The sequence below is a fragment of the Heterocephalus glaber genome, unplaced genomic scaffold (genome assembly GCF_053883595.1).
Source record: "Heterocephalus glaber isolate CG9 unplaced genomic scaffold, H.glaber_assembly_v1.0 deba00000122, whole genome shotgun sequence".
Lineage (NCBI taxonomy): Eukaryota > Metazoa > Chordata > Mammalia > Rodentia > Bathyergidae > Heterocephalus > Heterocephalus glaber.
Window position 1 is genome coordinate 1,691,459 of NW_028258138.1, and position 13,961 is coordinate 1,705,419.

A 13,961-nucleotide genomic window follows, 5' to 3' on the forward strand; every position below is an offset into this window, starting at 1 on the left:
CTGGTCTCAGAGGCATCTTCTGCTCCATCCTGATCTTGGCCTCGCAGGTTTCCATTGCGGAGCTAAGAGGAACTTGGCTTCTGCTGGGAGCTGCAGCGTCCAATCGGCACTAGGCAGGCCTGGGCTCGAGGGACCGATGCTTCAGCCTTTGTCCCCACTGCTCTGTCCCTGGCCCTCCTGGCTTGGTGGGTGGGTGCCAGCCGTGTCCTTGATCTTGTGGCAAGCCAGTCTGGGCCATGGATGGGACCAGCTCAGCCCACTGGTCTTGGTTTGTTTGTGTGCAGCCTCGGCTGGACCCTCGTGCCGCTGTGCAGTGAGCGTGCCCTGGATCGTGCAAGGGGTGCACGCGTGGTCCCTGAGGTTGGCGGTGTCTCCTGGGAGTGCAGGGCTGGCATTGGAGTAGGGACTGACAGCTGACACAGGGTACAGCCTGTGTCACTCGAGGCAGAAGCATGTTAGGAAAATATGTTCTAAGTTTATTTCCTCCTATTTTCTCTCTTTCTTTTTTTCTCATTTTTTCTTTTCTGTTTTTTGAGACAGGGTCTCACTGTAGTTTAGGCTGCATCCAATTTGTGGTGGTCCTCCTGCGGCAGCTCCCTGGTGCTGAGATTATAGACATGCACCACCACGCCTGGGTAGGGTGACCTCTGTTTTCTTGAGTCTCTTTATCGGGAAATGGAGGTGAAGCTCGTTCAAATACCTGTCCCGCATTCTTGTTATAGAACTGTTGTGACCGTCCCAGGAGACGTCGTGCTGTGCCATTCTGCATTCTGGGGAGCAAATCCTCAGTCAGTGTGTGTTGGCTTTTTTTTTTTTTTTTGGTACCGGGGAACAAACTCGGGACCTTGTGCTTGCAAGGCAGGCGGCGGAACCACTGAGCTAAATCCCTGGCCCTGGCTTTTTTAAAAATTTGAGACAGGGTCTCGCTAAAGTGCTAAATTGCCCAGGCTGAGCTCAAAGTCTTGATCCTCCCAGAGTGCTGGACTACAGGTGTGCACACCACACCTCCTTATGTGCTGACTTTATCTTACCATGACCCAGCTTACTAATTCTTTTTAAATCGGATGTGACTTACTGCTCTCAGTCTGTGACAGTCCAGGTTCTTCAGAGCCGTGGCACAAGCTGGCAAACATGTGGGAACCATTTGTTGTTAACCATTGTAAACCTCAGTCCACCAAGAAAAACCACATAACACATCTTTAATGAGGTTAAAGGAGAAACGGCAGCAACAAATGACTGCAGCTCCCATGGGCGAGTCCCGGCCACAAGAGAGGTGAGACACCGCCATCTGTCCAATCTGTGGCTCCCGGGGTGACCCTGGAGGGCCCGCTTAAGAGTGTGACTGGGAGCCACTGCCTGGGAAGTAGAGGACAAAGCAAGCTGGGATCACAAGGGAGTCAGAAGTGATCCAAGTAACAGCAGCATTGAAAACACGGAATCTTGGTCCAGGGATTTAGCTCAGTGGTTCCGACCCCTGCCTCAAAAGTGCAAGGTCCTGAGTTTGATCCCCAGTTCCAAGAAAAAAAAGGAAAATACAGAATCTTCCAGCAAGGTGGGTGCCAGTTTGGAAAATTAACGTTTACAGGGATTTTCTTCCCCAAGCAGGAAACAGTGAATGTAGGAAATCAGATTTTTAGCAGTACTCCTAGGACCTAAGCAACCATCTGTCCAGAACTACTAACTCTCCAAGTCCTGGCTGTTAAAAAGGTCTTCACATGGTAAAAATCTTGATATTTTAAATTTTAAAAAAGGATGCAACCCTGTAATAATAGCAAGTCAAGTTCTTACCAGTCAGGCTCGGTGCCTGTTCTGCTGATGCAGTGCTGCCTGGCGGCGCCCCGGGAAAGAGCCCAAGACGCCCTGCTGCCCGGCCGGCTGGCAGCTCAGGACAGGAAACGCAGGGGTCAGAAAGCCGGCACTGTGTGCCCCTTGCCACTGCTGCGTGGCTGCTCTCCGACCTCTGCACCCGGTCCATGAGCCTGTGGACAGCGGCCTTGAGGAGAGACAGCCGGGCCTGGGGGTCGTCACTGTGGGTGGGCCCACAGCACGCAGCGCTCCCCTGCCGCGAGTCCTGGGAAGGCGGGTGCGCGTCGGCCCACAGAGCCTCGCAGGCCACGCAGGCCCGAGAGCGCGGCAGGGACAGCGGAGGCACCGTCACCGCCGGTGTGGGCTCGCCGTTCTCCCTGCTGACTGCAGCTGCTCCAGGCTCCTCTCCCCGAGCCCACATCTCTCTTTCTGCCTTATGCTGTGACTTCCCCACTAACCGTGGACACAGGGCTCTTGGCACAGAGGTGAAACCAGAGACGCGAACGTGGACGGTCAGGAAGTGGCCGCTGGGCCTTCAGTGTCCCAAGACGCCGAGCTCTGTGCTCCTGGCTCAGGGCCTCCCGTCAGCGGCCTGGCACTGCTGTCTGCCACCGTCTGTCCCCTGCTCGCCTCCCCCATAGCTGCACAGCGCTGGTGGCCCGTGCTCAGTGGCTGGCGCTTTCCGCTTCGGTCAGCTTGTGGCCTTCGTTGCTATGAGGACCTCTCTGGCCGTCCCTGTCACTGGCACCTGCATGGCATTTCCGACACGCGCTTCGGGGTTCTGACCGGTGAGCACTTGGACGCCTTGCTGTCACCGAGCCACGCATCCTTCGCTTCTGTCTCGCCACCGGACTGCTGACGGCAGCCCCACACCGAGTCTCCACCATGGCCACCGCCCGAGGAGCCCTGGATCACCTGCTCTGCCTGCTTACTCATTTTTCAAAGAGCAATTTGCTCTTTTTTTTTTTGAGACAGGGTCTTGCTCTGTAGTTCAGGCTGTCCTTGAGCTCACTCTGTAGCCCAGGCTGGTCTCGAACTCACAGCGATCCTCCTGGCTCAGCCTCCTGAGTACTGGGATTACAAACGTGAGCCACCATGCCCCGCTTGCCCTCGTATTCCCCAGGAAGCAGTGGTTCTCAAACGTGGTCTCTCCAGACTTCTGCACAGGACCCAAAGGGCAGTTTGTTTGGTCTTTTTATTTTTTTCCTTTGGTAGTAGGGATCGAACTTGGGTCCTTGCACTTGTGCAGCAGGTGTCGAAACCACTAAGCTAAATCCCTGGCCCTTGTTTGGTCTTTTGAGACAGGGTCTACTATGTAGCCCAGGCTGGGCTCGAACTGGTGGGATCCACCTGCCTCTGCCTCCCGAGTGCTGGGATTATAGGTGTGAGGCACCATGCCTGGCTTGATTAGTTCTTTACTACTGTAGATAGCTTACCATCCTTCCCCTCAAAACATTTTTAATTTAGCTATTCATTAAGATGTTTTCTCCTGAATCATTTTTTATTTTAACCTTTATTCCTTCAGTTATTTTATAATTTTCCAACACTTTGAATTGGAAGCTTCACTCTCTTATTTTCCTTTCTCAGAATGAAGGCATTTAATGAGGTGAATTCTCCTCTGTACACATTGCCTTAGTTTTCATTAATATATTTCTTAAAAATTCTTCAGTATTGATTTTTCTTTCCCACAAAGACAAGTAAGAGAAGCATGTTTCTGTGAACAGTGGGGACCCATTCTGCTTTCTCATTTTGTTACTGATTTCTTACTTTTGTAAATTGATTCTTTGTGTGTGTGTGTGTAAATTAGTTCTTGTTACTAATTTACTAAAGTACGTGTACTTTAATTAGTCTGGAATGTGCCAGACATTTCTTTATTGCTGCATGCCTGGCACGCTGCATAATGTTGCTGAGGATTCAGATGTGCAGTAGTGTCTGCTGTTTTTAGCCTGCTCTGACTCACATCTCTACCACCCCTGGGGTTTCTGCCTTGTGGAAAGAAAGCATGGTTGGGTCATCTGGTACATGGACATTAAACTGTATATCAGCATGGACGGCAGTGCACACCTGTAATCCCAGCTCCTCAGGAGGCTGAGGCAGGGGGGTTGCAAGTTGGAAACTGAGGCAGGGGGGTTGCAAGTTTGAGGCTGGCCCGGGCAACTCAGTGAGATTCTGTTGCAGAAATGGCTGGGGATGTCACTCGGAGCACAGAGAAAAATAAACAAGCTGTGACACATCCATCTCTAAGGATGTTAGTTCCTGTCATTCATCTCAGTTTAACTTGTCTGGCCTGCGGTGCTCTGAGGTGAGCATGTTGGGCCCTGTTTCTGTGGCTTCAGGCTCCCATGTGCCCCTTCATGTCAGCTGGTGAAGCGCTTGGTTTGGGGCTTTTCTTATCAGCAAAGCTGGGCTCTGCTGCATGAGATGGGGTGCAGTGCGGTCCTGTTCCGTCTCCCAGGATGCTGGAGGCTCCTCCTAGAGGTGGCTTCTGGGTTCTTTCTGTTCGGAGCAAACAACTGGTCAACACAAGCGCAGAAGGCAGCGAGGCTTTGTATTTATTAGAAGGAGGAAAAGTACACTGCACAGCATGCGAGCAGCGGCACAGAACGCTGGGCGGCCCCTCTGCATCTCCTGTCCTCAGGCTGGGTCAGGTCCAGGTCCCCTTTGGAAACCTGCTCAGTTCTCTGGGAGAAACTGGAGACGGCGCCCTCTGATGGGTGCGTGGCAGGGCTGGAGGAGCTCTGCAAATGTGTCTGGGGACCTTGTACTTGGAGGCCACATCCAGCTCTGCCCTGCTCTGGGCTCCTGCCTCAGTCCCTTCCTGGGGACATATGCCTGTTTGGGCAGGGGTGTCAGGTGACAGGACCTGGAGCCCCAGCGTCTCCTGAGGTGTGTGCACACTTCTCAAGGTGCCTCTGTTCCAGGTCTCTTCAGTCGTTTGTGTCCTACAATCCTGCTGCAGGTGGAGCTGAGAGCCGCGTGCTGGGAGCTCACCCACGTTGCCAGCATGTCCAGTCTGCTTCAAAAGTCCAGTTGCTCGCTGGGCTCCCAAGCTCTGGGAGTCACGGGTGGTCTGCAGGGGCAGACTTTGGACTGGGGCTCTGGGCAGCAGGAGGCCCCATGCACTGGGGTGGGAACCTAGCTGTTTAACCCCGAGTGAGAGGCCTTGGGCAGCCGATGGGTGGCCTGGCAGGTTTCATATGCAGCTCGCTGGCCCAAGGGCCTGCTTTGCCCACAGATGCACAGTGTTAGGGGCAGAGCCGACTCCCATGCCCCTGTGTGCCCAAGGCTGGCGGGGCGGTCACAGGCAGAGGCCAGCAGGCACAGGAACCCAGGTGTATGGGGCAAGAAGGGGCCGTCGTGTGGCAGTGTCCCCGGAGCAAGGCCAGCCTGCCTGTCCTTCCTCAGCCGTCACTGAGGGGACAGACCTCCGACCCACCCACAGGGAGCCGGGTGCCCACACAGCAGGGGCCAGTGCCACCGGCTGGACATGGCCCCGTGACCTGGAGCAGCCCCTGCGGACAGATGTGAGGGTGGCCCTGGGACTTGTGTGTGCACGCACACTCATGCTCACACACGCTCACACACACCACCCTGACAACACACGTGCACACTGACCATGCGTGTCCACACAGGCATCTGCACAGCCGCGCATACTCACACCCACAGGCCAGGGCTCCCGTGAGTGCCAGGGACTTGGAGCCCGCACCCTGGCTTTGCTGCCCTGGGCTCTGGTGACCGCGCCCAGCCCATCAGCATCAGTACAGGCTGCTCTTGCCCTCGGGCGGCTCTCTGCAGGCGATAGGCCAGGCAGGGCTGGGGGCCACCCCAGGGCAGAGCCAGCACACAAGGGACTTCAGACGTAGTGGGCAGTGTTTCTACACTGGCACCAAGACAAACGGGCCAACGGACATTGGGCCATCGGGCCATCTGAGGAGGCAGGCACTGGGTCTGATGTCAGCTGGGACCCAGGGCACTGGGTCAGAAGTCAGGCAGCACAGAGGACCAGGCTGCAGTGGGTGACAGGCACAGGCCAGGTCCAAGTGCCAAGGGCAGGGGCCTCACTGGCCTCACCAAGCCTGAGCTGAGCCCTGGGCCCTCAGGTGACCACCCAGCTGGGGGCGATCGGGTGGAGGTGAAGGACTGCAGGAGCTCCTGTCACTTCCAAAATTCCAAGTCTGCGGAAGGTTCCCACACATCGGCCTTGTCACCTGGGAGCTACGGGGGTCTTAGGGACTGGGACCATTTCTCATCTCACAACCCTTGCGCCTGCAGCCTCCCCATGTCGCGGCTCTGTTCCCCTGCTGGCCATGAGCCCGTCACGTGGGCCTCTGTGCTGGCTCGGCCCCTGCCCAGTGCTCACCCCCTCCGTCTGTCTCATAGGCATGTGGCGCCACCTGAGCGCACCCGAGTTCCACCCGCACCTGCTGCTGCCAGCGGCCGGGCTGGCACGGAGCAGGCAAGGGAGGGTGGGTGGGGCCCGCAGCTGGCGCCTCTGCCTCTGTCGCAGTGCCCGGGACCCCGCACTCGGGCCCTCTGGAGCCTCCCTCCGCACCCCCTGCCCCGAGCCCCCACCACGCTGTCTCCTTCGGGTAGGCACCAGTGTGGGGGCTGTGGCCCTGTCCCCCTGTGCTGGCATCTCAGGCCACGCTCCCCCGGGGGCACAGGAGCCCAGGCCACAGGTGAACGCCCTCTTCCCGTTCCTCCCAGCCGGAGTGGGCAGAGGGCCATGTTAAGAGCTGGCCACCCGTCCCTGTCACCTCAGTGCCACCCACTGCTGGAGCCCTGCTGTGCTCGCTGAGCCCCAGGTAAGGGAGCTGTTCCCCAGGTCTTCCCAGCCCCGAGTCAGCGGGGCGCCCAGGCATGCAGGGGGAGCTGGGGCCCTGGCCTCGCCACCCCATCTGCCTGCCCGGGACGATGCACCTTCCAGACCTCCTCAGCCCCTCCATCCCGGAGCCCCGGCTGGCGCCCTCTAGCCCCTGACGCTTGTCCCGGCTGCCCTCCGCCCGCTCCCGTGCTGTCCCCAGGCTGGGCTGGGCCGCGGCTGAGAACCCGCATCTGCCCCACTGCGCGGTCTGATGCTGCCCATGTCACTGGAGTGCCAGAGACACAGATGCACACACAGCCCCAGCCCCTAGGGCGGCAGGCTCTGCCAGAGGCTCTGAGTGACCCCGCACCCGGTCCAGAGCCCAGAGAACGGCTCTTCAGCGCCTTGACCTCAGCTCCCCAGGGGGCATTTTGGACAAGCCCGGTTGGGTGAGGGCTGTTTGATGTGGGCTTCACCCTGCATGCTCTGCACTGCTCATGGTGCGTCCGGGGCTGCAGCGGGCACAGGCTGTCCTGAGGGTTCTGCCGAGGGACAGCTCGATTGTGCCCAGACTCTGCTTGCTCCCTGTCTTCCTGGCCCGCTCCTGCAAGAGGAGCCCGAGTGCATCTGTGGCAGGCTCTGCTTGGCTGTCCACCCACCCTGAAGCAGTGGCTCCTCAGGAGCCCTTGGACCAGCTCCTGGGCCTCCTGCTGCAGAGTTCTTTCCTCTGGCTCCCATCGCCTCTCCCTGTGGATTCTGGTCCCTGGCCTCTTGTGTTTACCAGGTGTTTGTAGACTGACTGCTTGTGCTTCTCTTTTGCATCAGCTCTCAGCCTCTGCCACCCTGGATGAGCAGCCCACTCCACTCCAGTCCCAGCCCTGTGAAGCGCTGGCCCTCGCCACACTTCCTGGGGAGAGACAGCCGGCGAGCGGCCAGGCAGTGGCTGGTGTTGGCACTCAGTGCTGCACTTAGCCTTGTGGTGTCCAGGGCCGGGAGGCCAGGTGAGGGTTGCACAGCTGTAGAGAGCATGCAGGGCCTGCTGGGGGGCCTGGGACCTAACGCAGAGCTGCTACCCCCAAGGAGACCAGAGCGCAGGAGCCAGAGGGGCACCATCCCCAGGGCTAGTGGGAAGCAGGTGCAGCCAGGGCCCTGGAGCTCTGGGCCTATGGACGTGGATGCAGACGTGGCTGCCTGAGGCCAGGCTGGCATGGCTTGTGGGGTTGGCAGGGTGGGGTGCAGCAGGACGGGGTGCAGCGGGACGGGACAGGACAGAATGGTTGTGGAGCTGGTACCCTGGCTGCCATCCCACAGGAAGCAGGGCAGAGGGCGGAGGGACTCCGTTCCTTAGGTGGCAGGATGCTTGCTGTCTGCTGGCTTCGCTGAGCCACAGCCCTGCCGGCCCAGCCAGAGCCACGTGACCTTTGTCCCGGGCCTGACCGAGGCCACTGTAGTGGGACAGGAAGGCAGCATCGCAGGGGACACTGTGGCCCCTGCACGAGGGCCAGCTTCTCTATAAACAAGAGTTTGTGGTCAGGGTGCCGGGAGCTAGGTCAGTGTGATGCCCTCGGGACTTGAGGAGGAGAGGCAGAGGCAGGGGTGAGCATGTGGTACCGCCTCCTCTCTGGAGCTGGGCGCAGTGGACACGGTGTGGGGCTGTGGGGTGGGGAAGCATCCTCCTGTGTTCCTGGTCGCCGGAGGCCATGGCATCAGTGCCCCCGCCCCCCCGAGCTGAAAGCCCTGCAGCTCAGGCAGCTATGCCAGGGTAGGCCGCCACATGACCACTGCACCTGAGAAGGCGCTCTGAGGGTGGGCACTCTGCAGGCTGCCCCACTGGCCGCCAGGGACTCGTGCACTGCCAGCAGACCCCTCCCCAGGACCTCTGCAAGTACAAGTGGCCGCTCAGCAGACACCACGGAGGCTGAGAGCATCGAGGCTGAGAGCCTTCATGTGGCGAGGGCTGGGCACTCCCTTCGGCCTCTGTGTGGGGGCTGAGGGTCCCAGGAGGCCCTGCTGTCCTGTGCCCTGGGAAGGGGCAGCTGTGAGCCAGGAGTGGGGTGCACCCTGTGGAAAGGCCCCTGAGGGCACGCTTTGGGGCTGACCTGTGGAGGCGCAGGCTTGCACCTGACCTCGGGGTGCAGCTCATCGTGGGCCCTGTGGGCAGAGTTGGCCCCACAGCCACAGGGTGAGAAGGACGGACTGGTTGCAGGCAGATGGCGACACAGGCAGCAGCCACACGGGCCAGGGCCTAGGGTTAGGGCGAGAGATGCCCTGCAGGGGCGGCTGGAGCTTCTCCTGAGACGGCCCTGGGCACCGGGCCCTCCGTGGGGACCCTCAGCAGCCCCGTGCAGCCTCCTCCTCACTGCACCTGGGGGAGCATCCCTCAGGTCGGGAGGCCACAGCCGGGTAAGCCCCGGGTTCCTGGCAGGTGACTTGGTGGAAGTAGGGGACCCGCACCGGCAAGAGGCCTGAGCGACTGAGGCCATCCTCTGGCCTGGAGGGGAGCGAGAGGGGGTTTGGGAAGGGACAGGCGGGGCGTCCTCTGACAAGGCCACTTTCCTGCGCACCTCCTTCCCCTGGGAAGGGGACGCCTCCCTGCTCCTGCTGTGCCCACTGCTATCCAGCCTGGCTCCAGCTTCCAAGCCGGACCCTCTGTGTGGCTGTCGTGCTCCGGAAGGTGCCATGTGGCCTCAGGATGCTTTGTTCCTGCTTCAGCTCTTGGGCTCTTCCTGCAAGGACTCCAAGCCCCAGGTGAGGCACCGTTCCTCTCGAGGGAGTCCCAGGTCCTCAAGAGGGGTGCAGGGCTCAGCAGTGTCGTCCCCTGCACTGTGGGGATGCAGCTCGGTGGGTGCAGCCTGGGGCAGGGTGGTTTGACACTCACAAAGCACACACCATGCCCGCGCTTCGCACTCCTTCCAGCCTGGAAGAGCTCTCTCTGCCTCCCCATGCGTGGCGGGGTCTGTCTGTCCAGGCTCCACTTTGGCTGCTGCCGGCCCTGGGAGAGGATGGAGCTCAGGGTGTCCCAGCGCCCTGCAGCCCCAGCTCTGAGTGCGGGAGAGCTGGGTGGCCGCTCTCTGGGCTGAGGAGGGTCCAGACCCTGAAGAGCTGGGGTCTGACGGAAACTTCAGTTAGGAGCTCGTGGAAGTCACAGGAGCTGTCAGTCGGACAGATTTCAGGTCTGAAAAACCATTTTGTTTGAGAGAATTTCGTCTCAGATAGGAGTTGTCCTGAGATGAGCCTCAAGCTGGAGCCCTGGTCACAGAAACACACCAGGCTCTGGTCCTCTCTGCTTCCCTAGCACCCACTGGGGCTCCTGCTGGCCCCCGAGGCCGCGTGTCCCCTGGTGCTGTCCCTGCCGGACCGTGGCTGCCCTTCCAAGGCCACATGACTGGGGACAGTCACCAATCTGTGCAGACCTGCAGCGTCCCAGAAATAAGCACATTCCTGCCCATGCAGTGCCACCCCCCGCCCCCAGGGGCGCTTGCCTGCCACACACAGATTTCCCAGTGCAGCCGAGCCAGAGCGGGAGTGGGTCTCCCTCACACCTCTCTGTTTACTCTTGTTTGGTTTGCTTGGTAACCTGCCGCCTTGGCCCCAGTGTGGGCTGAGCTGTTTACCACCCGTCCTGAGATCCGCCGCTGGCTGCCTGCTGAAGCCTCTGCCGCCATCTGAGCGACCCCAGCGGTGCTGTTCACGCTGGGGACCTGGGTTCTGTCTGCACTTGTGGGTCAATGCTTCTGTGCCCTGCAGGGAGGGCTGTGCAGAGCTGGGCCCAGGGGTGAGAAGCTGCTCTGGCGTGTGCGTCCCCAGTGCAGAGAGTGCCCGAAGCCTGCCTTCAGCATCTGACCTTTCACATCAGGGTGCAGAGGTGTGTGGGGGCAGCCTGGCCCGTGAGAACCTCGCAGAGCCAGAGAGGCCTGGGGAGGGCCCGGAGTGCGGGCTGTGTCCCTCCGTCCATGGTCCCTTCTGCCATGGCCTCCTGACTGGGCTAGGGTTGAGCGAAATCTGGGTAAACAGGCGGTAAGTGGCGAGTCCCTGTGGGCTCATTAGCCGGGTCAGTGTCGGGGAGGCCCTGGTGCGGTGACAGGTGTGTCTCCCGCGCGCTGAGTGCCCAGAGCCACACGAAGACAGCTGCTCCCTGTGGCTCCGTGGGCCCGTTTCCCTGAGTGTGGGGTGTGGAGACCTGCCCGAGGCTGGGCACGACTGTCCCCAGGCAGAGGGGATGAGGGACCCCTGCGTCCAGGGTCTCTGGGACCCGTATGCTGGGCTGGCCAACCCAGGGCGGCTGTGTCAGGGAGTAGGAGGCAGACGCCCTCCAGCTCTCGAGCGTCCCTGAGCCACCACCAGCCCCAGTTTGGACCGGTGGGGTCACCCACAGGCGGGGTTTCGGAGGACAGCGTGAGGGCGACCCGGCCTCGTGCCAGTTGTGTCTGCTGCGCTGAGGGGAGAAGTGGCCGGCGGAGGCCATGAGGGCCCCACACGCGGCGGATGTGCAGGTCTCTCCGCGTCTCTGCTTCTGCCTCTGTCTCTCACGGAGTCCCTGAGCTAAGGGAGTGTTTGTTGGTCCCATGGCACCGTGCTCCTCTCTCCCGTGGAGCAGGCCCCGCACCCTTCCCTGGGTTGGATGGGAGCCCCTGGGAGGCCGGAGTCAGGGGCCACGTGACCTCTGAAGTCTGCTGGGTGATGCCGAGGTCTGCACGCGCCGTGTGATGGTCGCCCGGCCCTGCACAGCCCTGTGCCGGGCTGCAGGGGACCTGGTGGAGCTGCTGGTCTTGCATGGGTCGTGATGTGAGCCCACTGAGTGTGAGGAGATGTGAGCGGCTGACCTGGGCCTCATGGGGCTGGGCACAGTCAGGTGGGAGGAGGCGCTGTGTGCAGTGCCACAGAAGACGCACTGACCCTGGCCGGGCCTGGTCGCTGCCTGATGCGTGAGAGCCTTCCGTCCACAGGGAGGTCCCTGGCAGGGCAGCCCTGGCCCTGGTCTGTGGTGTCCTCCCAGTTCAGCCTCCTCCCGCTCTGCTCTGAGCTGCTTAGGGTCTCAGGATTCGGGCTGGGAGGCGCCATCTGGATACCAACCCTCGGCGGAATGAGAGGTCCCTGCTCTCTGTGCCTGGGACAGGGGTGCGGATGCAGTGTCTGGAGCCGGGAGCCGGCATTGCAGGGGAGGTCTTGGGCCGGGGGAGGCCTGCGGAGCCTGGAACTGCAGCACATCCAGGACGTGTGTCCACTGTGGGGCACCCAGGACCGCAGAGCCGGCCTCCTTGGCTGCCCCACTGGAGCCCCGCCCGAGCCTGGGGTCAGGGTGCCCGGCCAGCCTTGACACTCCTGCCGACAGCAGCTCCCGGGAAAGCCGCTTACTGGATTAGTGGGCACCTGCGTGGCAGCAGAGGCCGGGTCTTTGCTGTGTGTCCGCTGTGGTACGTCCTGCTGTCACTGAGGGGTCCCTGGCGGGACGGTGGCCCCCAGAGGCTTGTCTCCCTCTCTGCCCCACGCTGCACTGCCTGTCAGGTCCGAGGCTGGTGCAGGCCCGGCCCTAATCTCGGCCTTGGTTTCTACCCTTACCCTCTGGGCGGAGTCGACCCTGCTCCCTTGCCAGCGCCTGCTCCCCAAGTTTGTGAGGTGCACAGACCGAGGGCGGAAGATGCCGGCCAACTCCTCCACCTGCCTCTTCTCAGGCGTCTGCACCGCGCTGGTGGCCGCTGCCCTGGCCTATTACTTCTACTGGTGAGTGTGGCTGAGGCTTCTGCTGCACACTCCCAGCCGGGACCCCGCAGGTGGCGGGAGCTTGTCCACCCTTGGAGGCCCTTGGTGCCCCTCTGACCAAAGGCTTTTCCTCTCCTCCTTTCCTTCCCTCCCTCCCTCCTTTCAGTCTCTCAGCACTGGGGATGGAGCCCTGGCTCTCACACACGCCCAGCAAGCCCAGCCCCTTTTAAAAACGTGTTTTGAGACAAGTTCTCACTAAGTTGCCCAGGCTGGTTTTAAAAGTGCTGTCCTCCTGCCTCAGCCTCCTGGGTAGCTGGGGTCACAGCTGAAGGTGGCTCGCAGGGTCAGTGTGTATCCTGGGGCCATAGGCTCGGTGCCTTCCTGAGAACTCGTGCTTGGCACTGGGGGCTGTGGTCCTCTGCCCGTGCCCACGCTTGTCCTGCTCCATCCCCCTGGGTCTGGGTGAGCTGGTCCACAGTCTGAACTGAGCATGGGGCAGGTCGGTCCGTCGTCATGTCTGTCCTGGGGAGGCGCGGGGTCCTCAAGCACTCAGCCCACCTGGGTCAGATAGGATGCTCCGTGGTCCCCAGGTCTGGCCCTACAGTGGGGCCACATGCCCGTCCTGCCTCTGCAGAAGTGAGGATGGCTGCGGGTGGGGCCTGAGCAGGGGGCTGAGCCCTGACCGTGGGCGTGGTCACAGGGCTTCTGGGGACCCTCGGGTGCAGGCCAGTGTGCCCACTGCACCTGCCTGCTCCCCGGGAAGGACAGTGGCCCAGACAGAGTGGTGCTCTGGGCTCTGCGGCTTCCAGGCCAGACCTGTGCACACCTCTGCGGTGCCCAGCGTCGAGGGCCTTTAGGGCCTTTAGGCTTCTTCCTTCGACCCTCGGGTTCATGGAAATGTGATCGAGATGATTTATCAAAGCCAAAGGAGAAGAGCAGAGGGGTGGGGTGAGCTAGGCGCTAGAGGGAAGGGTGCTGTGCCCTGTGCAGGGTTTGGGACGAGGCCGGTGAGGGATTCCCAGGCTCCAGGAGCGACCCTCAGGGGTGGGGCCTGGGCAGGGACAGGTGTGGCGGTAGCACCAAGGGGGCCATGCAGGGCCCGCCTGTGCTCAGGACAGTGTCTGCAGTCACTGCTGCAGACGTCACGATGACCAGAGCTCCCTGCAGTGCACCCTGGGCCAGGAAAGCAGGTGTGCTTTGAGTCGATAAACTAGTAGGGTAGACACTACCCTACCACACTCCCAGGGCCTGCTCCACGCCACACACCGCTGGAGCTGCCCGAGGCCATCCGACCTAGGCCCCAAACAGCGGGGGCCCTGGGTGGGGGGCGGCCTTGTCCAGGGCTGGTGCCTTCTGTTAGGGTGAGAGCAGGAGGAGCTTCGTTGCTTTTCCTGCCACCTTAAACTTTGAAGTGAATTGACCTTGTTGCTAAATCTTTTTGTGCACTCACTTGGGCAAAACCCTGTTGAAAAAGAAGATAACAAAAGAACAACTCATCCCACCGAGAGTCACTGCACAGTGACACCTCAGCAGCCTTCCAGGCCGCCCTCCAGAAGCCCTGCTTCTCCCTTCTGGGCCGGCCGTGCGCACACGTGTGTGGGTGCCGGGATCCACAGTTAGCCCTGTCTCCTTGAGGAAGAGGAGCTGGCAC

At 61.0% G+C, this 13,961-nt stretch overlaps 1 protein-coding gene across 7 annotated transcripts in view; it reads left to right on the forward strand.

Moving 5' to 3' along the window:
• The window catches only part of Agpat3 (1-acylglycerol-3-phosphate O-acyltransferase 3), a 67,586-nt gene that overhangs the window by 30,222 nt on the left and 23,403 nt on the right, over nucleotides 1–13,961 (forward strand). The window contains exon 1 of one of the 7 annotated variants that reach the window (XM_087208089.1): nucleotides 10,209–10,475. The exons of the other annotated variants lie outside the window; for them this stretch is intronic. The gene's annotated coding sequence lies outside the window, so the exon portion shown is untranslated. Of the gene's footprint in view, nucleotides 1–10,208; nucleotides 10,476–13,961 lie in introns of those variants that run through there. 7 annotated transcript variants of the gene reach the window in all.